Below are 25,470 nucleotides of genomic sequence, written 5' to 3' on the forward strand. Positions count from 1 at the left end.
TTAGCTGTTGCCATTCACAGGAACTTACCTGTTGGGAGGAGGAGGTTGGTGAATTGGTGGGGCCTCCTACCTCTGCCACCAGGAATGCCCTCCATGCCCTCTTCCTCTCCCCGTCTTCCTCACTTCCTCTCCACCCTGCTTCCCCTTTCTCTCACTGCTTTTCCTCTAACATATGAGGCTTGTGCCCACCTCAGGGCCTTTGCACTTGCTTTTTTGGGAGGTGGGGAGAGAGAGAAAGTGTACATGAGCTCACGAGCAGGGGAAAGGGGCAGAGAGAGAGAGAGAGAGAGAGAGAGAGAGAATCTCAAGCAGGCTCCATGCCCAGAGCCCCACAGACAAGGGGCTTAATCTCACAACCATGAGGTCATGACCTGAGCCCACATCAAGATTTGGATGCTTAACTGACTGAGCCACTCAGGTCCCCCCCCACCCCCACCCCCACACCTGCTTTTCATTTTGTCTGTAACTCTGGTCTCCTAGCTACTTGATGACTGACTTTATTGTTTCTTGGGTCTTAGCATAAATGCCACCTCCAGGATGGTGCACCCCACTGCCCAGCTGACATCTCTCTGGTGAAGCCACTCTTACATTTCATTGTTCTAATTTTCCTCACAGTACTTGATAGGTGGTAATTTTGTTTACTTGTTCACTGTCTTTCTCCCCTCCCTGCAGGCTGTGAGCCTCAAGCCTTCACCTTGTCTGTCTTGTTCCCCCATGTCCTCAGTGAGTGGCAGCACATAGTAGGTATACTGCACAGAGAGCGCCCTACTTTTATTTTACAGTTTAGTTCACAGTTTAATGAATGAGGTGGGATTAAACAAGCCGACACATGTTTGCTACATGTTTTTTTTGTTTTGTTTTGTTTTGTTTTGCTGTTGTTGTTTTTAGTTGTGGTAAGATACAACATAACATGAAAATTACCATCTTGGGGGGCGCGTGGGTGGCTCACTTGTTTCAGCATCGAACTCTTGGTTTTGGCTCAGGTCACGATCTCGTGGTTTGTGAGTCAAGCCCCACATTGGGCTCCACACTTATGGTGTGGAGCCCGCCTGGATTCTCTCTCTCCCTCTTTCTCTGCCCTTCCCTTGCTTGTGCTCTTTCTCAAAATAGATAAAAACTTAAAAACAAAATTTACCATGTTAACGATTTCTTTTTATCTTAACCATTTTTCAGTTCAGTGGCATTAAGTACATTCACACGGTTATGCAACCATCACCACCATCCACCCTGAACTCTCTTCATTTTTCACAATCGAAATGCTGTACCCATTAAACACTAACTCCCCATCCCTCCACTTCCTCAGCCCCTGGCAACACCATTCTACTTTTTGTCTCTATGAGTTTGACTATTCTATTTTTTTTTTTAATTTATTTTTAAGTCATCTTTACACCCACAAGTCTAAGGTCAAGAGTCACATGCTCCACTGACTGGACCAGCCAGGCACCCCAAGTTTGACTATTCTAGATAGCTCATATAAATGTAATTATACAGTATTTATATTTGTGACTGGCTTATTTTACTCAGGATTATGTACTCAGGGTTCATCCATGTTGTGGTTGTCAGAATTCCCTTACTTAAACAATTTTTTTTAATGTTTATTTTTGAGAGAGAGTGAGAGAGAGAGAGAGAGTGCATGAGCAGGGGAAGGGCAGAGAGAGAGAGGGAAGCAGGCTCCAAGCTCATACCTGTCAGCACGGAGCCCAATGCGGAGCTCGAACTGCAAGCTCATGACCTGAGCCAAAGTCGGACGCTTAACCGATGGAGCCACCCAGGTGCCCCAGAATTCCCTTCCTTTTTAAGACTGAATAATATATCCGTTTTATGTACACACCACAGTTGGTTTATCCATTCATCCATCAATGGACACTTGGGTTGTTTCCCTCTCTCGGCTATTGTGAATAATGCTGCTATGAATGTGGGTGTACAAAAATCTCTTGGAGACCTTGCTTTCAATTCTCTTGTGTATATACCCAGAAGTGGAATTGTTGGATCATATGGTAATTTTATTTTTAGCTTTTTGAGGAACCACCATACTGCTGTGGACAGCAGCTGCACCCTTTTACATTCCTACCAGCGGTGCACAAGGGTTCCAATTTTTCCACATCCTTGCCAACCCTTGTTCTTTCCTTTTTTTTTTTTTTTTTTTTAAATAGTAGCCACGCCCAAACGAGTGTGAGGTGATGCCTCGCTGTGGTGTTGATTGGCATTTCTCTAATGATTAGGGTACACATTTTTTTACAATTATTTAAAAAAAATTTTTAAATGTTTGTTTATTTTTGAGAGAGAGAGAGAGAGAGACAGAGCACGAGCGGGGTAGGAGCAGAGAGAGAGAGAGGGAGACACAGAATCAGAAGCAGGCTCCAGGCTCTGAGCTGTCAGCACAGAGCCTGATGTGGGGCTTGAACTCACAAAGTGTGAGATCATGACCTAAGCCAAGGCCGGACGCTCAGCCGGCTGAGCTACCCAGGTGCCCCTAGGATACACGGTTTGAAGATAACATGTTTTAAGAGAATGAAGGGTAGGGAGCCTCTTAACTCTGGTGGTCTGGAAGGAGGTGGTATTTAAATTTAGAAGGGAAGGAGGCAGCCAGTGGAGGATCTGGAGGAAGAACATTCCAGTAAGTGCAGGGGGCAGGCTGAAGTGTGAGTGAGCGCTGCATATTTTTGCTGGGGAAATAGTGAACAAACAATGGGCAAGAGGATGGTGATGGGAGATGTGGTCTGAGGGGTGGGTAGGGCTTTAGCCCTTGGAAAGGAGTTTGTATATGCAGTTTATAGTATGCACTGGTTTCCTCAAGTCACGTGGAGGAGGGGAGACACAGGGGACAGAGGGATGGACGGACGGAAAAACGGGCTGATTGGGGGATGATGTTGCGGTGTGTGTGTGTATCTGGACAGTGTGCGCGGTGCTTGTGGCTGTGTGCCTGTGTACATACATGTGCATGGAGGCCTGAGGGGTGTGTGTGTGTGTGTGTGTGTGTGTGCACGTGTGTGGACACTCCCAGAAGCCTCGGATCGTTATGTGATCTCTCTCAAGAATGTGCTGTGTCCACTTCCCTTTAGCCCACAATGGCCGCCCCAGCCAGGAGGGCACCGTGCTGCTTCCCAGGCTTCTACAACCAGCCTGGAACCAGCAAGAAGGATGCGGAGCCATACCTAGGGGTTGAGCCTCGTCTCTGAGAATGACGACCAGTGTTTGAAGTTTTGAAGGCCAGAGCTTGTGTGTCTGAGACCGGGAGAGGCCTCCAAGCCACTCCTTTGCGAGGCAGCAAGGGGCAAGGGGGCGAATGGCTGGGCAAGCAGGGCCGGCTGCTGCAGTACCGATAAGGGCCGCACGGGGGCAGCAGAGGACGCTGAGCGAGGAGAGGAGGCGGGAGTAAGGGATGAGAGAGGAAGGGTAGGGTGCACAGAGGGGCGGAGCTCTGTGGTTTGTTTCCAGGTGGCTGGGTGTAAGAAAACAAAGTGAAGCCAGGAGCTCATCACCGTCCCAGTGGCGTTGCATTTTATCCTCACAGGCCCAGAGAAGTGGAGTCACTTGCCCAAGGTTTTTCAGTACGGGGATTCAGACTAAGCCTGCCTGACCGCTCTGCCTGTGCTCTAACCACTGCCCCACCCTGAATGAGTTCATCTGCAGGGGAGTACCGGTTTGTTCATCTGTCTCCTGGCCTCACCCGGCCCCCACCACTCCCTGTCTCATCAGACCACCCTCCTGCTTTGGGCAGGCCCTTGCAGGCTGGGAAAGGAAGCTGGGACTTGAGACCCCTTCCTGAGGACCCCAGGAGGAGCGGTTCAGATGCATGCCTACATCAACAGGGTATCAATGGCACAGTAACATCAGGTCTCTTTCCAACCTTCCCCCTATGCTTTGGGCTGGGGAGATTCTAGAAAATCTGGCTGAACCCTGGCCTGCCTCTGGGGCCCCCGCCACCTCTGCTGGATTTCCTCTAATCACTAGGCCCAATTCCCGAGGACTGTAAGCTGAAATACAACCAGAGTCCCCCTCAAAAAAATACACCCCCCCCACTCCCCTCCCCTCATATAAGTGTGTGACTAGCAGTTTGGCCGTCCCTGGGAAAAGAAAAAAGCGTGGATGGTTTCAGCTGAGACCATTGAACAGAGGGGCAGAATGAAGCCCTGAGAGGGGCAGGCAATCATCCAGGATCATGTAGCAAAGCAGGGGCTGAGACCTTGTTCATTTTTATCCAGAAAGGACTAAAGGCTCTAGATAGGGAAATCAGTAAGATATATCCCCACAGGTTGGAGACTGAGGGGTCAGAAGGACAGTGATCTGGCTTCCTCCTCCAGAAAGTCTGCCCTGACCATCTCCTCTGCCACTAGTATGAGAAATGGCCTCAGAGTTCCCTTGACATTTTGTCTGGTCAGGGTGGCTGACAAGATTGTCTGAGTTGCTTTAGGCAACCTCAGAAACCCTCAGGCCTTTCTCTCAGTCAGCCTAGAAATCCCTTCTCTAGCCCTCCTAGCAGACAGCTGCCTATCCTACTTGCATACCTCATATGACAGGGAGCTCACTGCCTTAAAAGGCAGCCTGTTCCATTGTAAGACCACTCCTTCCAATGAGAACAGACTGGCCTTCTTCTGCTGTTGGAGCTAGCACTCGCCATGGAGCAGAGAGCGTGTGCCCCCAGAGAAGTCCCCCCGCAAGATCCAGTTACACCATGAACCCTCCCCTTAACTCAAGCATCAGTTGTATCCAACTGGTGGCACTGGCGGTGTCCAGGAATGAAGGGGTGTGTCCCCAGGGAGATGCAAGGGGAAATGAGACAGTGCGTGCAGATGGGAAATGGAGATTTCCGTGGAAATAGGACAGCAGGGCCAGAGTGATAAGGAGAAACTAAAGCCCCCAAGAGCTGCAGGGATTAGGATGGGGCGGTGCGCTGAGTATCCTGTGTCACAGGGTGGGGCCTTTAGTGAAGGGCAGAGTAACTCCGGAGACCTGCTTTCCCTTCCCAACCATGTGTGTAGAGTGTCTTTCCCTTTCGGCAGGTATTTGTGACACACCGTCTTAATTGCTGCATAATACTCTGGTGCATAAAGACATCATGATTTCTTTAACCACCGCCCAACTTCAGGACATTTGGTTACATCTTTTGGCCATTTTGCAGTGAACATCCTTGTAGCTATATTTTTACCCACTTCTCTCTGTATTTTCTTAAGACGAAGGATAACTTCCTAACAATGGAACTGCTGGATTGAAGAGCAGGAACATTTTAAGGCTTTTTTTTTTTTTTAATGTTTATTTATTCTTGACAGAGAGAGAGCATGAGCGGGGGAGGGGCAGAGAGAGAGGGGGACACAGAATCCGAAGCAGGCTCCGGGCTCTGAGCTGTCAGCACAGAGCCAGAGGCAGGGCTCAAACCTGTGAACCGTGAGATCATGACCTGAGCAAGCCAGACGCTTAACCGACTGAGCCACCCGGGCACCCCAACATTTTAAGGCTTTTGATACACGTTGACAGATTTTTTTTTTTCCTTAAAAGATGGCACCATATTTGACTCCTAACAGTGGTATGAACATGTCTGTTTCTCCACACCCTAACCATTGGTTGTCTTTTCTTTTTTTAATGTTTGTTTGTTGGTTGGTTATTTATTTATTTATTTATTTATTTTTGAGAGAGAGAGAGAGAGAGAGAGAGAGAGAGAGAGAGAGAGTGTGCAAGCAGGGGAGGGGCAGAGAGAGAGAGGGAGACACAGAATCTGAGGCAGGTTCCAGACCCCGAGCTGTCAGCATAGAGCCTGACACAGGACTTGAACTCACAAACTGTGAGATCATGACCTGAGCTGAAGTCAGATGCTTAACCGACTGAGCCACCCAGGTGTGTGCCCCAGTTGTCTTCTTTTTCCAATATTTATTATTCAAACCTTAAACATAAAAAAAGTTGAAGACATTTTGTGGTTACCATCACTCAGGCTTTACGGTTTACATTACACTATATTTGCTTTATCACTATCCGTGCTTCCCCCCTCCATCTAGCTGTTCATCTTGTTCGTCTTCTTAAAAATTTTTTTTTAACATTTTATTTACTTTTGAGAGAGAGAGACAGAGTATGAGCAGGGAAGGGGCAGAGACACAGGGAGACACAGAATCCAAAGCAGGCTCCAGGCTCTGAGCAGCACAGAGCCTGATGTGGGACTCGAACCCACCAACTGCAAGATCATGACCTAAGCCAAAGTCAGACGCTTAACCAACAGAGCCACCCAGGCACTCCAGTTTATCTTCTTTCTTACATGTGTTTCGAAGGAAGTTGCAGGAACAGTACACTTTACTCCCAGACACGTCAACATGTATATCACTAGCTAGAGTATAATATCTGTGTATGGTTGTTGGCTTTTTTTGAGACAAAACTTTGATATAATGAGATGCACACATCTTACCTATATCATTGGTTGCATTTTGACAAATGTCTATACTTGTATGCCCCACCTCCTATCAAGATGTAGAATATTTCCATCACTCCAGAAAGTTTCCTACTCACCCCTACCTCTACTGTTCTGATTTCTTTCCACAATAGCTTAGTTTTGCCCATTCTAGAACTTCATAAAAATGGAATCATACAGTATCTACTCTTTTTGTGTCTGGCTTATTGTATTTAGCATCATGTTTTGGAGATTCATCCATGTTATGTGTATATCAGCAGTTTTTTCTTTTTTACTGTTGAGTAGAATTCCATTGTATGGATGTATAACAGTTTGTTAATACATTTGCCTCTTTTTTTTTTTAAAGGTTTTTTTTTTTTTTTTTAAAAAAAAAAGGGTCAGAGAGAGAGGGAGACACAGAATCTGAAGAAGGCTCCAGGCTCTGAGCTGTCAGCACAGAGCCGACGCGGGGCTCGAACTCACGGACCGTGAGATCATGACCTGAGCCGAAGTCGGACGCTTAACCGGCTGAGCCACCCAGGTGCCCCAATACATTTGCCTCTTGATGGACACCTGGGCTGGTTCCAGTTTGGGGCCATTGTAAATAAAGCTGCTATGAACATTCCTGTACAAGTCTTTGTGTGAACATATGTTTTCATTTCTCTTGAGTACCTAGAAGTGGAATTGCTGGATCATAGGGTAGTTCTATGTTTAGTTTTATAAGAAACTATTCAAACTTTTTTTTTTAAGTTTGCTTATTTATTTTGAGAGAGAGAGAGAGTGCGGGGGGGGGGGGAGGGGCTGAGAGAGAGAGAGAGAGAGAGAGAGAGAGAGAGAGAGAATCCCAAGCAAGCTCTGCACTGTCAGCTGGAGTCCAACATGGGGTTGGATTCTGGGACCGTGAGATTGTGACCTGAGCTGAAATCAAGAGTCAGACGCTCAACCAACCGAGCCACCCAGGTGCCCCAAGAAACTGCCCAAAGTTTTTCCAAAATGGTTATACATTCCCACCCACAAAGAGTGATCTCTGCCACTGAGTTCGAAGCTTAGAACACGATGGGGTTGTCATCTCCTTGGTTTTGGATGCTAGATCTCAGTGAATACCACTTAAGGTCATAATAGCAGGGTTGGCTGCAGTTTCCCTGGACATCACTGGACACCTTGGGCTGTTTCTCATAGACAGATGAATGGATGGATGCTCAGCCAAGTCTTGTTGACCCTGAACTTGTACAATTGCTTTGTTGGAACCTGAATGTCAGCTTTTCCATTTGTCCTCATTAAATTCCATCTTGTTTGTTTTGACTTAACCCTGCAGCCAATCCTGATAATGGTGAGAGCAGCAAACTCGCATACACTTACCTTGTGCCAACACTGAGCTCCCTCACTCAGACTTCAGAACAACCCTAACGGAGAGCTACTATTATCCCCGTTTTAGAGGTGAGGAAATTGAAGCACAGACAGGTTCAGTAACTTTCCCAAGCTGATCCAGTCATAAATGAGCTAGGATCAGAACCCAGGTAGTTGGGATCCCGACATTGTGATTTTAACCGTTCACTCTGTTGCCCCTTTCTAACTTCTGATGTCATCTCCCTCCATCTCCCAGTTTCTGCAAACACACTGAGCATGCCTCTAGGTCTTCATCCAAATTTTTGGTTAAAAGACAAAAGTAAAAGCAAGAAACTTATGGACCAGGTAAGTCCAGGGCCAAGGTCAGAGCTTGGTGACATGCTTCGAAAGACCTCCTTTTGCGCTTGCCTTATTTGACTTGTCCATAATCTTTGATGGTGATTACTCCACCAGAGCAAAGCCATGGAGCTTGGATCCAGGCTCGGCTTTCCACTGGTCTCAGGACAGTCTTCATCAAATACGTCTCTGGAGTCCCCGTTTCAAATCAGTCTCCAGATACCTGTTCAGGGGCACTAGGAACAAAGGGAAAAAAGGTGGGGCTGGGGTAGCTCTTATTTGAGCCCATGTGGGCACCCAGTGGCCCTTCATAGCCTCCAGGTCTTGGCCCAGTGTCTAGCAGATAGCAGGTGCTCAACAAATTCTTTTGGATTATTTTTTTGAAGGCTGCCTTATTTTTAATTGTGGTAAAATATACGTAACATAAAAGTCAACAATTTTAACCATTTTTAAGTGTGCAGTTCGGCGGTATTAGGTATGTCACAAATGTTGTGCAACCCTTACCACTATTTCTAGAACTTTATCATCATCCCAACAAAAACTCTACTAGAAAATAACTCTCCATTCGCTCCAACTCCCGGTAACCGCTAGTATACTTTATGCTTCTATGAATTGACCTATTCTAGATATTTATTTTAAGCAGAAACATAATATTTGTCCTTTGGTGTCTGATTCTTTCACTTAACATAATGTTTTCAAGGTTCATCCGTGTTGTAGCATGTGTCAGAATTTCCTTATTTTTTTGTTTTTTTTTTTTTTGAACCTTTTTCTTTTTTTCAATGTTTATTTTATTTTTGAAAGAGAGAGAGCATGAGCAGGGGAGGGGCAGAGAACGAAGGGGACAGAGGATCCAGAGTGGGCTCTGTGCTGACAGCAATGAGCCCCACGTGGGGCTCAAACTCTCCAACTGTGAGATCATGACCTGAGCCGAAGTCGGACACTCAACCGACTGAGCCAGCTGCTCCTGAATTTCCTTCCTTTTTAAGACTGATACTATTCCATTGTATGTATACACCACACTTTGTTTATCCATTCATCTGTTCGTGGACACTTAAGTTGTTTCCACTTTTTGGCTACTGTGACTTAATGCTGCTTTGCAACTTGTTGTTATTTCATAATCCCTTTGTAATCAGGTTTTTCCCAACCCTTCTCATTCAGATGGCTGTTGTAAAGGCCCCTGTGACTTTCATGTTGCTAAATTCAATGGTCACCTTTCAGTCTTCACCTCTCTTGATCCATCAGGAGCACTGGACTTGATCCATCTCCTTCCTCCTTGGTATTATTTCTTCCTTGGGCTTATAGGATCCCTCATTCTCTGGCTTCCCCTCTGCCTCTAGGTGCTCCTCCTCTTCAGCATCCAGTCTTGTTTCTCTCCTTCCTCCTCCCCTACCTCTGAATGTGGAGGATCTCAGGGCTCCATTCTTGGCCCTCTGACACATGTGCCCCCACTCCTGGGCGGCCTCATCACTTTTCCTGAATGTACCCCATAGCCCAGACCTTTCTCATGTCTATCTGCCTACGTGACATCTCCACTTGGGTGGCCACTTGGTATGTCAGTCTCCACCCATCCAAAACTGAACACTTGTTTTCCTTTTCAGACACGGTCTGCCCCACTTCCCCACTTTAGCTCCTGGCAATTCTGTCCTTCCCATTGTTCAGGCCCTCCAATTTTGCTTCACTCTTGACATCTCTTTCTCTTAAACTTCACACCCAATATCTCAACTCATCTTATTGGCTTTACCTTCAAAATACAGCTAGAATCTGGTTATTTTCCCCCAGCTCTACTGCTACCACCAGGGTTCTGGAATTCAGCAGTAATCCCCTAACTGGTCTCCAGGCTCAGCCCTGACCCCTCCAGCCTGTCCCCATACAGCAGCCAAAGGGATCCTTTAAAAATACAAGTCAATGGGACACCTGGGTGGCTCAGTCCATTGAGTATCCGACACTTGGTTTCAGCTCAGCTCATGGTCTCATGGCTCATGGGATTGAGCCCCGCATCGGGTTCTGTACTGACAGTGCAGAGCCTGCTTGGGATTCTCTTTCCCTCTCTCTCTGCCCCTTCCCTGCTGGTGTGCACTCTCTCTTTCTCAAAATAAAAATAAATAAACACTAAAAAAAAAAAAAAAAAAAAAAAGAAAGAAATCCAAGTCAAATAAGGTCAGTTCTTTGTCCCAGAGTTTGGGTGGTTCCTCATGCCTCTAAGAGTCAAAGCCATAGCCCTTATGTAGCCTACAAGGCTCTACATCTTTGGGCCCCCACATCATGCCCTACACTCTCTTGCTCCCTTTGCTCCTTGCTGTTCCGAGAATATGCCAGGCACACTTCCAGCTCAGAGTCTTTGTGCTGACTGTTCCTGGTCCTTGGATCGCAACCCCCCCCACATGACAAATTCCTTTACCTTTTTCTCATCTTTGTTCAAATTCACTTTCTCAAAGTCTTTCAGTATCATTCTATTTAAAGTTGCCATAGCTGTCACCCCATCCACCCTCCTTATCCCCTTTATGCTTCCCTATTTCCTCTTGGATCACTTGTCACTGTCTTCTTATAAATTTTACTTATTTATTGTGTTTATTATTTCTTTTCTCCTCTCGCCCCCACTAGAAATGATTCAGAAGGTCATGGATTTTCCTCTTTTATTTACTGATATCGTTCACTCAGAAGAGTGCTTGGTGCATGTAGGGCCTCAATAAAAATTTGTTGAAAGAGTGAGTGAAGAACGCAAGTGTGATAATTTGGGAAGAGATCTGGAATCTAAAAATGGGTTGGAGTCGAGAAAATGTGGGCTTCTGGCCGGGTGGCGTGGACATTAGCGCTGTTTGCCGTGCAGCAGTGATCCCCTTGCTCCTGATGAACTCTCACCTTGTTTGCCTTTGGGACATATCTGCTCCCGCCACCAGTCCATATGGATTACCCGGGCTGGCTCCACCCCTCGAGACTTTTGCTTATATTCTCGGGATAGGGAAGGCTTCTTCCCTCAAAGCTAGTCACAAGCTCAGAGCTGCCTTACCCGTTTTGTTACGTTGTTGAAAAAGACTGCTGGGAGATGAAGCCAACACACAGGGATACTGGGCTGCAGGCGTGGAGAAAGATATGTGGAAGACTAGACGCACTACTGCTTGCAGCTGGCTCTACTCCTGGACTCCTCGTTGACACGAGCCTCTTTTCAGGAAAGCTGGTTTCTGTCCTTTGCAACCACTTAACACGGTACCTGCCCTGGCTCGTGAATTGGGAAGTGAGGAAGGTCTGAGGCGGGTCTGCAGCGTGTGGGAGGTGGACAGCCCCAGTGGCAGTCTCAAGTGAGAGGGGCTGAGCATACAGATGGCATTCAGTTATTAGTGCTAAATGGAGGGAACTAGGGAACAGATTTGCCCCAGCCCCGCCCTAGAGGAGCTCTCAGTCTGTCAGGGGAGAAAGGCATGAACCCTAACTGGGGCAAGACAGACTGAGAGATCCTGTTCGATATACCAGCTGCAAGCTAGGTTGACGTGGATTGTGCCCAAGGTTGGGTGGGAAGCGGGAAGGGGAAGATCTTCCCTACAGAGCTAATTCCTGACTGGCTACTTCTCCCCCAGCCCCCAGTACATGTGAAAGAGCCCGGTTAAAATACACACTAGGGCTTTGCCATTCATTAGAGGTGTGTTCAAGGGTAGGCCACTTAACTTTCCTAGCTTCAGTGTCCTCATAGGTAAAATGGAATGAAAGCTGTCCACCTCATAGGGTTTCCGTGTGGATGAAATGAGATAGTGTGTGAAATGAGATAATGCCGAGAATTTAGGATGAACCCGGTTCACAGAACACTCTTAATAAAAATCAGCTGCTATGATTATCATCCAAGGTCTTTCCTGGCTAGCGATTGTGCCTGGTGGTGCAGGTGCAGTTCTTGTAGACACCAGCAGGTGACGCCCTGACCCCAAAAGAGCCCATTCTTCGACAGACTACTTTAAGAAGGGCTCCGGAAGGGGTTGGGCAGGGCGGCCTCTCGGATCTCCGCCAGTTAGACTCCTGCCTTCCCGGCTGTAGTGGGGAGAGGTAGCTGCGTTCCCCTCAGTTCCAAGAGCGGGCCTGGGTCACCATGGGATAGTGGAGCCTCAGTTCTCCATCCGTATTTGGGAAGAGCATGGGCTTCGGAGACTGCCTGGGTCAAGTTGAGGAAATACTCAGGTTGGATCAGGTAAAGGACTGCCAGAAGGAGCGGGCATCCCAGCACGGAGGCTGGTTAGAGAGGGCCTGAGGCTGGCCCTCGGGGCACGGCTGGTGTTGAGGCAGGGGGATGACCCATATGACCTCTGTTTTCTTCCTTTCTGGAGGAGAGATGGAGAGCGGGTCTGCCCGCCACGGCTGACCCAGGACCGTGCCTGACCTGGTGACGCGGGACGCTCTGGTAATTCTGTGTTTGGCCAGCAGAGGGAAGCAGAGAGCCTCCTGGGCTTCGCGAGGCGTCCCTGCCAGCCTTGGAGCTAGCTCGCCCTCCCGGGAACTTGCTGCTCCAGGCCTCCTGGGGCAGGAGTCCGCGTATTCCGAGTCTCTCAGCGTGCCCTCCTCTCTTCCGCTGGGCTTCTTGAGGGCGGGGAGCGGGAATGGGGAGAGGAACGCGTGGGATGAGGGGTGGGTCAGCTTCAACACGAATTTAGTGCCTCCTCTAGCAGAGCCTCATCTTCCCTGGGCCTCAGTAACTGGGATGGGATCTGGCAGCAACGCTAATCCTAGGTGCTCCGACTTCCTGGTGTTATCTCTCCAAGGATAAGGATTTGGGGGGCAGAAGGGGAGCCTCTCTCTAACCCTCATAACCCAGGCCTGGAGGGTCAGCTGCACCTCCGGAAGCAGGGGAGAGCCCACCCCATGGCACTCTGGCCAGTTCCTGGCATCCTCCTGGACAGGCTCCCAGAGGCCCACAAAGGCCTTCAGACAAAGTTCTGGGCCAGGCTTTGCCTGTGCCCCGGGCCCACAGCCCTCTGGCTCTAAGGCACTGCAAGTCCCTGGCACTTCTTACGGGGTTTTGTCCACTAGCCCTGGACCAGTGCTGGCAGGGCCCTGTGCTGGGGGGTGGGGGTAGGACGGGCAACTCTCAGAGCTTCGCAGTCTCCCTTCTTTCCTTCCTGCCCATGGCCCTGCTCTCCTCCAGGACACCTTCCCCCACATCATGCCTGCTCAGGCTATGTCTTTTCCCCACTTGTCCTTCTCTTGCCTGCAAGTCCAAATCTTTGCCATCCTCAGGTCCTTTTTATATCCTACCGCTCATTTCTTCATCCATCCGTTTACTCAACAAGTATTTATTGAGCTCCTGCAATGCTCCAGGCCCTTGCTAGATGCTGGGGATCCAGCAATAACAAGACATAGTTCCTGTCCTTTTTGGAGTTCATAGTCCACGGAGAGAGTAGGTAGGAGACTAGTAAAACTCATACCTAAAACTGGATTCCACTGTGTGATAATTGGGGTGAAGCAGATAAGCTGCCAGCTTCAGGAAGCTCTACCTACAGGGGTGTTTCCCCTGGAGAGTCATCTGATAGGTTGTGAGCTGTGGAGGGACGGTTTTGGTTTGGCCCTGCTCCTCCTCCTCCCAGGGCCAGGCTCACAGGCATGCAGTAGGTGCTCAGTAAATGTTGGTTGTACCCATGGATGAATCATCATTCTCATGGCCAGGGGCTGTCCAGTGAGAATGGCATTTCCTCCCCACATCTTCTCAGCTCACATAAGAGTCATAGGTAATGCTGGGGATCGTACAGATAAGACCCTGAGGTTCCAAGGATTGCATCCTAGGCCTCTGTGGCTTCCTGCCTCGCTCCTCACCACACAGCGTCCCTACCTCGGGCTCTGTTAGAGTCCCATGGCCCATGCATGGGTTTGTCTGTGACCTCTCATTCATCCATTCTTTGGCTCTATCACCTTTTGGGTGCCCACTGTACCCTGGCCCTGGGCTCTGGAGGAAGTGGGGACCTAGAGAAGAGAGGGTCCTTGCTGTCATGGACCATCCAGTTCAGACAGTAATGGCGCAGCGCAATGCATGCTGTGATAGGGGAAGATGATGGTGCTTTGTGAGCCTGGAGGGCTGTTTGCTCAGTCTGGGGGCATCTCCTCAAAGAGGCCTCCTCTGGTCATCTGGCTGAAGGAGCTCCCATTTCCAGCTAGGTGCTTTTACAGCCCCATTTTTCCCCCCGGAGTACTTTTTAGTATCTGCAGTTACCTTCTTTCTTTATCTGTTAGTGTTTTCATTATCTGAGCGCTTTACTGAGTGCCTGCTATGTGTCAGGCAATGTTCTAGGCCCTGGGCATATAGACGTGAAAGAACAAATTTCCTTCTCTCTGGGAGCTTATGGTCTAGTGATGATAGTGGTGGTAGGAAGACAGACAATAACCAGAATAAATAGGCATGTAGTATATAAATACATGTTATGGAGAAAAAGCAAGCAGGCAAAGGGGAGACTGTTAGTATTTTAGGCAGATGGCTAAAGGGGGTGAGGGGTGTTTTAAGCAGAGGGAATAGCAAGTGCAAAGGCCCTGAAGTGGGAATGTGCCTAGTGTGTTAGAGGATCAATGAGGAGGCCACTGTGGCTGGAGAGGAGTGAGGTCGGAGAGGAGTGAGGTCAGACAGGTGGGAGGGCCCAGATCATATAGGACCTTGTAGCCTTTGTAGAGCTCTGCTTTAACTCTTAGGGACATGAGAGCCATTGGAAGCTTTTGAGCAGAGGAGTCACATGATCTGGCTTACGTTTAACAGGATCCCTTTGGCTGCTGTGTCGGAAATGTTGGTAGTGGGGTTGGGTGCAAGTGGGGGGACCAGTTAGGAGGCTACGGTAACAATCCAGGTGAGAGGCGATCGTGACTGCAGCCAGGTGGTGGCAATGGAGCTGATGAGCAGTGACCAATTTGAGACATAGTTTGAAAGTAGATCCCACGGGGTTTGTTGAGGTATTGCATGTAGCGGGGGAGAGAGAGACAAGGACAACGCCCGGGTTTGGGCCTGAGCTGATGGCAGGAAGGTGGTGGCATCTACTGCGGTGAGGAAGAGGTCAGTTCCCGTTGTGATCACTCGGAGCTGCTCTTTGTACATCGTGGTGGAGCCCTCAGGTCAGCCGTTGAGTATGAGGGTCTGACCTGAGCCAGAAGAGGTTTGGGCTGGAGAAACACACAGGATGATCCTCGGGGTTTAGATGGGCTTTGAAGCCAGGTGGGTGCACCACGGAGGAGGGAGGTGGAAAAGAAGACAGATGACTGAGGTATTTGGGAGTCAGGGGGTGGAGGAGGAACAAAGAAGGGGGAGAAGGTAGAGCCAGGGATATGGGAAAGCGGTATGAGTCCTGGAAGTCAATGGGAGGAACTATTTCAAGGAGGAGGGGTGATCAAGTGTTGTCAAATGCTGCCAATGAGTTAAGATGAGGTGTGAGCATTGACTTTTGGATTTGACATCATAGTAGTCACTAAGGATCAGGCCCCAGTCAGTCTGTCTAGTCCATTTGTACAAATATGAGAAAGAGGCCCCTCTAGGCGGACCTGGTGTGCAGGCACACAGAAGGGAGTCACCTCGGTATAAAGGAAAAGGTGTCTTTCCTCAGCCTGATGTAGTCTTGTACCAGGCACAGCATGGTGAGAAGACAGAAAGCTGGATTTCAGCTCCTTCTCCATGCCTTGCGCCTTTGTGTAGTGCCCAGCCTGTACGCCTGTACTCAGCAGCCGTGTTGGTGACCTGGATGAGCAGTATCAGTGGAATGAGTGTGGGTGAGGGGATGAGAGTCAGATTGGAGTGAGTTCAAGGGAGAAGGAGAGAGAAATTTGAGAGCATGGACAACTTCTTCAAGGAGCTTTGCTGTATTGGGGAAAAAGAAATGGCACCGTAGCTGGAGGGGCTGGAGGGTTGAGAGAAATTAGCCAAGAGAGAGTGAGTGAAGAGAAGGCGTCCTAGGCACAGGACCAGCATAAGCAAAGTGAGGTTATTAGAAACGGTTGTGTTACGTAAGGGTGGATGAGTCCTAGAACATCACGTTTGAGGTGAGAGGTGTCAGGAGAGGACACTGGACAGGTGGGCTGGGGCCTTTGTCTTTGAGGCACAGGGGCAAGGGCAGGGTTGGCTAGGTGCACAGTAGGCGCTCATTGAGTATTGCAGGATTGGCCTGGGGAATCCCTACCCAGCCTTTCACCCCCTGGCCTCAATCCACTAGCTGGAAGATGGGTGTTTCAGGTGTTCTCTAGGCCAAGCATCCTCTGGATCATATCCCCTTCCTCCGGGTGGTAGGTCTCAGGTTCTGGCCTCTTCTTCTCCCTGGATGCCCCACTCTGCTCAGGCTGAAGAAGAGGAGGAGGCCCTGCCTGGGTCTAGGGAGGCAGGAGGTCAGGTAGAGGCCTCACCGTGGCAGAGGCGGTGGTGGGCTAAGTGGATTGGGAACTAGGCCCCTTCCTCCTGTCCAGCCTCCAGCACCTGCCTTCCTGAGACTCACCTTCAGGGGGCTGGGGGGAGTGGGAAGGAGGATGGAGTCGACACTTGGAGGAAGGGGGGAGAAGCTGCTGATCCTTTTTTTCCCGGAGGGATACTGAGGAATGTATTGCATTTTGGCTGCTGGGTGGGGAGACGCTGACCCTTTTCTCTTTTAAGAGGCAAAAGTAGCTACATGAAATAATAACAATAACCCTCTCTCCTGTGTCCAGGGCACCCAAAGCACTCTCTCTCACACAGAGGCCATCTGTGGCCTTGTGACAGCTAGTTCCACTTTACATGGGAAAGTGAGATTCAGGGAGGGGTTATAGCTCCCATGATCACACAGCCAGGAAGCAGCAGCGGTCAGGTTAGAGCCCAGGTCTCTGGCCCTGGCCCACTCATGCCCACTGCAACGGGCTCCCGCAGCTGCCAATGATGGGGAGCAGACCCAGGCCAGGGACTAGGTTTGTGTGCCAGATTAAGTGGAGAGACAGCTGTATCTCCCTCTGGGCTCCCTCCATTCTTGCCTTCCATGTATATTTATTAGGTGTGCTAGGTACTGAGCATACATTGTGAAGAAGAAGACCTTGCCTTCAGGGGGATCACAGTCCATCTAGGTGGACAGAGAGTGAATAATCCATTCCATGAGTAAGTCACTCATTACATCTGGAGTAACCGCAGCCTGTTGGGTGCTTCTGTGCTCCAGGCCTTGGGTGGGTGGGCACTGAGCATACCAGCTCCTTTTATCCCCATTCCAGCCACACAAGACAGGGGCTACTACCGTCCTTATCGGGTAGTTGAGGAAGTGGAAGGTCAGAGGGGTTGTTGAGATGTGACTTGAGCTCATGGGTTCTGAACATGGGGAATATGGAGGCAAAGCCCTGTCACCTCTTTTTCACCCCACAGCTCCTGTTGGTTGTCGTCCATCCTTACCTACAGGTAGCAGATGGCAGTAGATTAGAGGGCAGGACAGCAGGGAAGCCATGTTCCCTCTGTGCCTTTGAAGAAGATCCTGGGCACTTGGAGTAGAGGCTTGTTTCTAGGCTCTGTGGGAATCTCCTAGGGTTTGACGGGCAGTAAGGGGGTGTGGCCTGAGAGCCTTCTCAATTGCCCAGCTGTGTCTCTAGGATCTGACCTCCTGGGACCTTAAGCAAGTGGCTAGTGCTTTGGGGGCCTCAGTTTTCTCATCTGTAAAATGGTTTGTAGGATTGTTCTGAGAATTAAATATAACACATGGAAAACATTTAATGTGGACTTTGGCACATGGTAGATATACGGTTAATAATGGAAGTGTCCCCATGGTTGATGAAACCCCAGCTCCATCTGTGGCCCAGCTTGAAGACGGAGGAGACTCATCACAACTCAGACCCTGCATCTCCCATTATTGCCACTCTGCACAGCTTAGATACCCCTCATAGATCAGCAAATCTTCTCGTGTCTCTCACCCTCTGCTCCCTAAGAAGAGAGCCCCTAAATGTGTGTGTGTATATAGGTGGAAGGAAGATCAGAGAAAGCTTCTTGGAGGAAGGGGCATTTAAGAAGGGATCTGAGGACTGAGTAGGAGTTCATTGAGCACAGCATGCTCAAGGCCTGCTCAGGCAGAGGGTGGAACACCTGCAAAGGTCTGGAGGTGGGGAGCAGCTGAGTTCAGTGAACAGCCCCTGGGGGCTGGAGTGGAAAGAAAGTTGTGGAAAGTGGCCTTTTGCAGTAGGGCTGACACTAACCTGATCTCTGTTTTTAGTGGGACTGGGCTTGCTCACCCTCCCCTGCTCCCCCCAGTTTCTGATCTCTCTAGATTCCTATGGGTGGGGCCCTTTAATACTTATCTCAGAGGTGGAATCTTGCCCTGCAGAAGCCTCACCGCTAGGAAGTTCTTCTTGGTGTCTAGCCCAGGTACATTACTGTCACGCTTCTTTAGAGCTAGGGTCCTGGGGAGGAGCTCTTTAAGCTGTTGACTAGCATGGGGGGTGGGGGTGGGGCTGTGGGGCAAGTCCCTTGGGACCCCCCTCCTCCTGACCTCTTGCTGGGAGTCCACATTCTTGATTGGACCCACCTTTCCCCTCTACCTCAGGGTTTCTCCCCTTTGTCTCATCTTCTGTCCTAAGCCCCCCTACTCTCCCCATATCCCAGGTCTGTCTGTCCCTCTGTCTCAGTAGGTAGGTAGGTAGGTAGGTAGGTAGGACAGGCTCAGTTTACCCATCTCTGAGATGGTCCACCTTGTCTCCTGTCCAGGTAGGGTCTTTCTGGGCTTGTGTGTGTGGGGCGGAGGGCAAAGAGCAGAGGAACAGACCTCAGAAGCAGGGCAAGGATCTGTTCCCTCCTTCACCTGGAGGAGGGCTGAGCCCATCCTGCGGACTCAGGGTTTGGGTCTGAGGCTGAGTGTCTTGCAGCGGGGGCGGTGGCTGGGTCTGACTTGGGGTTGGAGGACAGCTGGGGCCCAGCTGGGCAAGGTGGGGGGGGGGGCGGAACCTCGCAGCGCTCCCCTCCCCCCCTTTCTTAAAGGGCCGGGCGCGGGGCTGAGCGGGAAGGGGCCAGCTGCACCGTCCCAGGCTGGGTCTGGGCACACAGTGGGGACCTGGGAGTTGGAGGCGTGGCGGGCGGGCCAGCCGGAGTGGCTTTTGTCGCCTCCAGCTCAGCTCCCGCCCGCCTGCAGTCCCCCCGCCCTTCCCCGCCCTTCCCGCTCCTCCCTCCCTCCCTCCCTCCTTCTCTCTTTCCTTCCCTCCCTCCAGCCTTCCGTCCCCTCATCTCTGCTCAGCTTCTCCACAGCCTCGGCTCTGACACCTGAAGGGAGAGAAGCGGGCACGGGGAGTCCCGACAGGCGGCTGTGGAGTGGGACGGTCAGTCAAGCAGAGGCCTCCGCATGGCCCCGCCGTGAGAGACTGGACCCAGCGACTGGGACCCGGAGCGACTGGGACCCGGAGCGGTGAGTGGGGCCGCGGGGCCACTTGGTCCCAGGGCCCTCGTTCCGGGACCCCGCCCCTCCCCAAGTCGGATTGGGGGCCAGTGGGGGATGCTGGGGGGGAATGCACTATGGGTGGCGGGCGCCGCCCTCCGCCCTCCGCCCTCCATGCCCGCCCGGGTCTGCTTAACAAAGCTACATTTTGAGATCAATTCCGTGGCGGCTGGAGCATCCGAAGGATACGGTTGTCATGGAGATGGGGCCGTGAGAGGAAAGCCCGGGGATGGCCGGGTCTGGGCCGGGGAATGGGGGCGCCACTAGAGAACCCCAGGCCAGCCTGCAGGGCCAGTCAGGGCCAGCCGGTCCAGTTGCCTTCTGGGCTCTGCCTCCTGATCCCCCCCCCTTTTGTATAATCTAAGATACACGTGTGCATTGATGGGGTGCCAGTGGCAGCTTGGTGGCAGGAGACCCAGGGTGTTGGGTGGTTGCCGGGGCCTGCTGGCAGCTACCTTTACCATCGAGCAGCTTTGAGGATTTATTTCTGTTTCCAGTTTCCTAACTTTGACAGCCTGGCTTGGCGGCCAGGCCTTCTCAGCTCTGGACTCTGCTGCTGTAACAGGGGCTTACATGGGGGCGTGGCAGGCAGCGGGCAAGGCTGAGAAGGCACATAATGGCCGTGGCAGCCGCAGGGAGGGAGGGGTCCTTAGAGCCTGCTGCTGGGGCTGGGGTGGGGCAGGGAATCCAGATGTGGGGACCACCCTGCCCAGATGGCTCCCTCCTAAGAGGAGGTATTCTGACTCTTGCTGTCCCTGGAGGATCTGGGGACTCCCTGAATGAGAACTGGAGACATTGTCTCCACACAGGCTCAGGGGGCCACTGCCCCAGCCTACCCCTTTGTCTTGGGGCCATCTTGGGGGGGGGGTGCTGGAAGAGAACTGGGGACAGAAGCACCAGCCACAATGGGAGTGGGTCTGAGATTTCTGGCAGGTTCAGGATAAGTCAGTCTGAGCTTGATGGGTGGGTGAATGGGCGGGGGGGTTGGGCAGAGAGCAGGGAGAGGACTCAGGGTTTGGCCAGGGCAGATGGGCAGCCTGGGTCTAGGGGGAGGCATTTGAACTTTCCTAGGCTCCCCGCTCCTTCTTCCAGACTCTGGAAACAAGAGCTACTTAATGGAGGGTTCTCAGGCAGCTTGAGGGAGAGTGGGTAAGGGGCATTGTGACTACCTCCAAGCCCAACCCCTAACCCTGGGCAAATACAGTCATTCTTCCACCCCTTTCCCTGCGAGGTTAGGAGCCCTACCTGCCAGGGAAATTCTGTGACCTGGGATCTCTGAATCAGTAAAATGGGCCAGCTGCCCTCTGGAGGAGAGACCTGCTCACCCAAGAACCCCCCCCCCCCCCATGGCGAAATACATTGACAGGACAGAGAGGGAGGGCTCTGAGGGGGACATTACCTCACCAAACTTCGGTATATTGAGCACTACCACTGGTTAAGTACTCTCATACACACAACCACCTTTAGAGGATTATACTATTACTCCCACTTTGTGGGGGTGGATACTGATGCTCAGGGAAAAGTTGCTTATTCAAAGGCACTTAGTAAGTGGCAGGATCAGGATTTGTACCTGGGCAGAACTGTCTGCTGCTTGGACCTATGTCCCCAGTCTCATTCTCTTCTTCCCTGAAATGCAAGTCAGGAGGGAGACTGCAGGAGACTGCATGCCTTTCCATCTGGAGCAAGGGAATGACCTTGGGGGAAACTGAGGCACTAAGCTAGGGTCTTCTAGAGACGTGGAATCGAGGCATTCCCATTCAGGACATTTGCTTGCAGGAAAATGACACTGCCTCTCGTGACAGAAGATGTTCTAGGCATCCTTTGCCAGATGGTCTTTTCCAGGAAAATCTGTTTTGAGCGGCATCTTATGTCTGGGGCTCCATATTTAGCCTGGCTCCTCACACAGGAGGATACACTCAGACTGTCACCCTTTGAGGGGTGTTTGACGGGGGGAGGAGTGGTGAGCCTGGGCCAGCCCTGGCTTCTTGGCACAGGTCAGGCAGAGGTGGGACAGGACTGCCTTGCTGGTCTCCCTGGGACCTGGCTGTTTTCTGCAGAGCCCCTTGTCCTTCTAAGGGAGTTTGCTCACAGGTAGGTCTTCCTTGGGGTCTGATCCCTGTTAGGTAGTGAGCCATTCCAGAGCTGTGCCTGCCTGGCCCCAATGGGCTCTAGCGTCTAGCTTGTGGCCTGTCGCTGTTGCCATACTGCCTCTCTGACTTCTGCCCAGGCAGGCAGGGCCCTGAGCTCCCCTCTTGGGAATGTCTCCCTTGCCTCCTTTCCTTCCCCCCTAACTTTTTGTCTTGTCACACCTGGTAGTACAATGAATACCCACCTATACACCCTTCACCTAGAAATCTAGAGACCTAGATTTGCCAGGTGTTGACGTTTTACCCACATTTGTTTTCCTCTGTCTCTGAACACTTTGGAAGTAAGTTGCAGACATCATAACACTTCACCTCTGAATAATTCAGCATGAATTTCCTGAGATGAGGACATTTTTCTACATAATGACTATATATTGCCATACTCAAGAAGTTTCACAATGATACAATTTAACGTAATATGTAATCTATATTCAAATTTCTCCAGTTGTACCAGTAATATCCTTTATAGCTGTTTTAAAAGCAAGTTTTGATCAAGGATCACACTGTTGCATTTAGTTACATATCTTTAGTCTCCTTTAATTTGTAACAGTAGCCCTGCTTTTTTTTTTTTTTTTTTTTTTAAGTCTTTTATAACATTGTCAATTTTAAAGAGCCGGGGTCAGTCTTCCTGTAGAATGTTCTACATTCTGAATTTGTTTCATGGCTTGCTCATGAATAGATTCACGTTAAACATTTTTTGGCAAGAATATCCCATAGGTGATGTTTGCTTCCTTCTCATTGCTTCTCATCAGGAGGCAGATGCCATCAGCTTGTCCTGTAATAGGTGATCATTTAAGTTAGGTCACTTGGCTAAGGAGTCCCTTTGTTTTACTCTGTTCCTCTCTTTTTCCACTTCCAGAAGCTTCATCCACCTGGTCATCCATGCATCAGGTCAGCAAAACTGACCGAGCCAGTACTTCAAACCACATACTGGAGAAGGGTGATTCAGCAGACACTGATGAGGTCTTCAAGGAACTCTCAACCTCAGGGGTGGTGTGGGGGTGAGCCACGACTGGGGCAGAAAGTAGTGTGGGGGCACAAGTGGGGAAGCAGGGATGGAGGGGGGCAAGACAAGAAGAAAAGGGGTGGGGCCCGGAATGTGGGCTGATGAGCAGGCCCTTTCTCCAAGGACACAGGGAGCCACCAAAGGCTTTTGAGAGGGGAGTAATGGGGGCAGATGTGTGTGTTGGAAAAGACGTGCTGAGGAAGAAGGAAGGGGATTGGCAGGGCCAGAATGTTGGACAAGGGATTGGTCATGCTGCCAGTGATGTGACCCGGTGCAAGATGCCATGCAATGGATTTGGGACCGCCGCATGTGGCAGCCAGAGGGCATGCACGGTGGGAATGGAATTGGTGGGGTGGTGGCCTTGTGGGACCAGGATGTGGCAGATGGGAGGTGGAGAGAAGGAAAAGGAGACATGGAGGAGGCAGACTGGATAGGCGCTGGCATCGGGCTAGAGGTGGGGAGAGCGGTCTTGAGCTGGCCTGGGAAGGGTGATGGAGAATGCAGTTTTAAGTGTGTGAGGTCCACGTTACTTTCCAGGTGAGAGGAACGGTGTGTGGGAAGCTCATTTTTCAGGTGTTGGTGGCTACCTGTGGCTACCCTCTCAGAAGGTCTTTTGGAATGAGGGCAGAGAGAAAGCTCTTCATGACTCAAAGTAGGGAATGGGTGGTGGACTTTCTGGCACCAGCAGGGGAAGGAGTTTGAGCAGGGGCCACTATAAAACTGAGGATAATCCATCCTTTGCAGACCCCCAACACCCTTACCTCATTTTGCTTCTTCATGCTTGCTTGGCAAAACCCCAACTCTGGTGAAATCCCAACACCCTGCACGCTCCACATCTGCACCTGGGAAGCTGAACGGGGCTGAGAAAAACCACTACGCCAACTGGTCTCACTTTAAGTTCAAAACTTTGAACTTCAGGTGTGTCCTTAGTGCTGTCCAGCAGTCCCACCATGGGTCCTGAGTCTATCCCCTCTCCCCCTTCCTGCTGTTTCACACTTCTACCCTCAGTTCTCTCTCTCAGCTGATGATACTGCTTCCTACTTCCTTGAGCAAATGGAAGCAATGAAAACTTTCTCAGACTCCCAGTGCTACAGTCACCCATCTGCCAGCTCCATACCCACCGCCCTGCCTTCCTCCTATCCCTGGGGGTGAAGTATTCCTGCTCCTGGTGAAGGCCACCCCTCTGCTTGTGCACTAGATCCTGTCCCCTTGTGCCTGCTTGAAGGTATTGTTCCGGCTAGAGTCCCCTCCTACGTTATGAGTTCCCCCTGTACTGGATCATTCCACCAGTGGATACTTGCTGTTGTTTCTCCTATCTTAAAAGGTGGCTCTCCTGTCTTCTCCATCCAGCTACCACTGCCTCTCTTTGCTCCCCTTCATAGAAGTACTCCCCAGAAGGGTTGTCTAGACTCATTGTCTCCTGGTTCTCGCTTCCCACGCTCTCTTGACTCCACTCCAGTTGGGCTTTCACCTCCTCCCACTAATCACTCAAGGTCACCACTGACCTCCAAGTTGCCACACTCAGTGGCCAAGTCTCGGTCCTCATCTGAAGCATCTGACACATTCAGTGTCTCCCTCTTCTTGAAATATTCTCTTGGACTTCCAGGACATCCATTTTCCTGTTTTCTCCCCACTTTGTGGGTTGATCCTAATCCGTTTCTTTTTCCCCCTGCCCACCCATGGCTCATCCCTTGCACGGCATGGCTGGTCTTCTTCCTTTCCATTTACTCCTGTGCTGATCTTGTCCAGACCTGTGGCTTTAAATACACCTATCTACATGCTACCAGCTCCCACATTTTTACCCTCAATTTCGGGCACTCTCCTGAGCTCCAGTAACCTCAGCACTTCTCAACACTTCCAACTCAACTTGTCCAAAGCTGACCTCCTGATCTTCCTCCCCAAACCTGTTCCACCTGGTCTTCCCCATCCTTCCAGGTGCTCAGGGCCCAAGCACAGTCATTCCAGACTCCTCTTTGTCTCCTACCCCATGTACTGCTCATCAAGCGGCGAGCCTTTTACCAGCCATCAGATCTTCTGTCAGTTGGTTATGGCTGAATAGGAGGGACTATCTCAGACACGGGGACAGGGAGGCAATAGTGGGATGGTCCACTACAGCCCATTTCACACCAGCTGGTTTTGCAGACTTCATCCAGCCTCAAGGAGACCACAGCCTTTGTTAAGACCCTGTGCTAAAGTCCTAAAGCAGAAGCAGGATCGAGCAGGGGAAGGGGGGACAGGGGGATTCAGCAAGGCTGAGGTTAAGTGGAGCTATAACATCAAGAGTTTGGGAAGGGGTGGGGAGAAAGTGACAGGGGAGGAGGCAGAGAAGGAGAGGGGCTTTAGGGAGATGGGGGGGGGGCAGATAGAGAATGTGAGGATCTAGGGAGTATCGAGTAAATAAAACTTGGGCCCAGAAAAGGGAGGGTGAAATTTCTTGGTGCATCTCTCCTAGCTGTCAAGCCAGACTGGGGGGCAGCTGCTCAGTGATTGACCCCTCAGGTCTGCCCTCAGTCAGGCATGTGAGCTGAGGCAGGGTTGACTTGCACCTGATCAGTCTCTTGCAGCTCTTGGGGTTCAACTATCATTCTGCAGCCTCTTGAGTCAAATGGGGCTCAAGAAGCAGAGTGAGTCCCAGGTACCCTGTGAAGCTCCAGGAAACAGAGCAGTGGCCAGTCACTTAACCAGAACAGCCTAGTCCCTTGCAGTCCCAGATAACTGAAGGCCCACCCTGTAGGGAAGCCAGCTGGAGGTAGAGTCCCCAGCCGTAAATGTGACTTGGGATTTGACGACAGGCATGAATTTCATCATGTTGAGGGCTCTCCAAACCAGCAAGCGGATATATGCAAATGCTGAGCAAAGGAGGGTGCCAAGTGGCTGGGGGATGGGGAGAGAAGCAAGCCAGGA

The 25,470-nt window shown here is 50.7% G+C and overlaps 1 protein-coding gene across 1 annotated transcript in view; it reads left to right on the top strand.

Moving 5' to 3' along the window:
* The first annotated feature begins 22,435 nt into the window (after positions 1 to 22,435).
* The window catches only part of PSD2 (pleckstrin and Sec7 domain containing 2), a 44,541-nt gene continuing 41,506 nt past the window's right edge, over positions 22,436 to 25,470 (top strand). The window contains exon 1 of the mRNA XM_007077884.3: positions 22,436 to 22,561. The gene's annotated coding sequence lies outside the window, so the exon portion shown is untranslated. The remainder of the gene's footprint in view (positions 22,562 to 25,470) is intronic.

The sequence above is a fragment of the Panthera tigris genome, chromosome A1 (genome assembly GCF_018350195.1).
Source record: "Panthera tigris isolate Pti1 chromosome A1, P.tigris_Pti1_mat1.1, whole genome shotgun sequence".
NCBI lineage: Eukaryota > Metazoa > Chordata > Mammalia > Carnivora > Felidae > Panthera > Panthera tigris.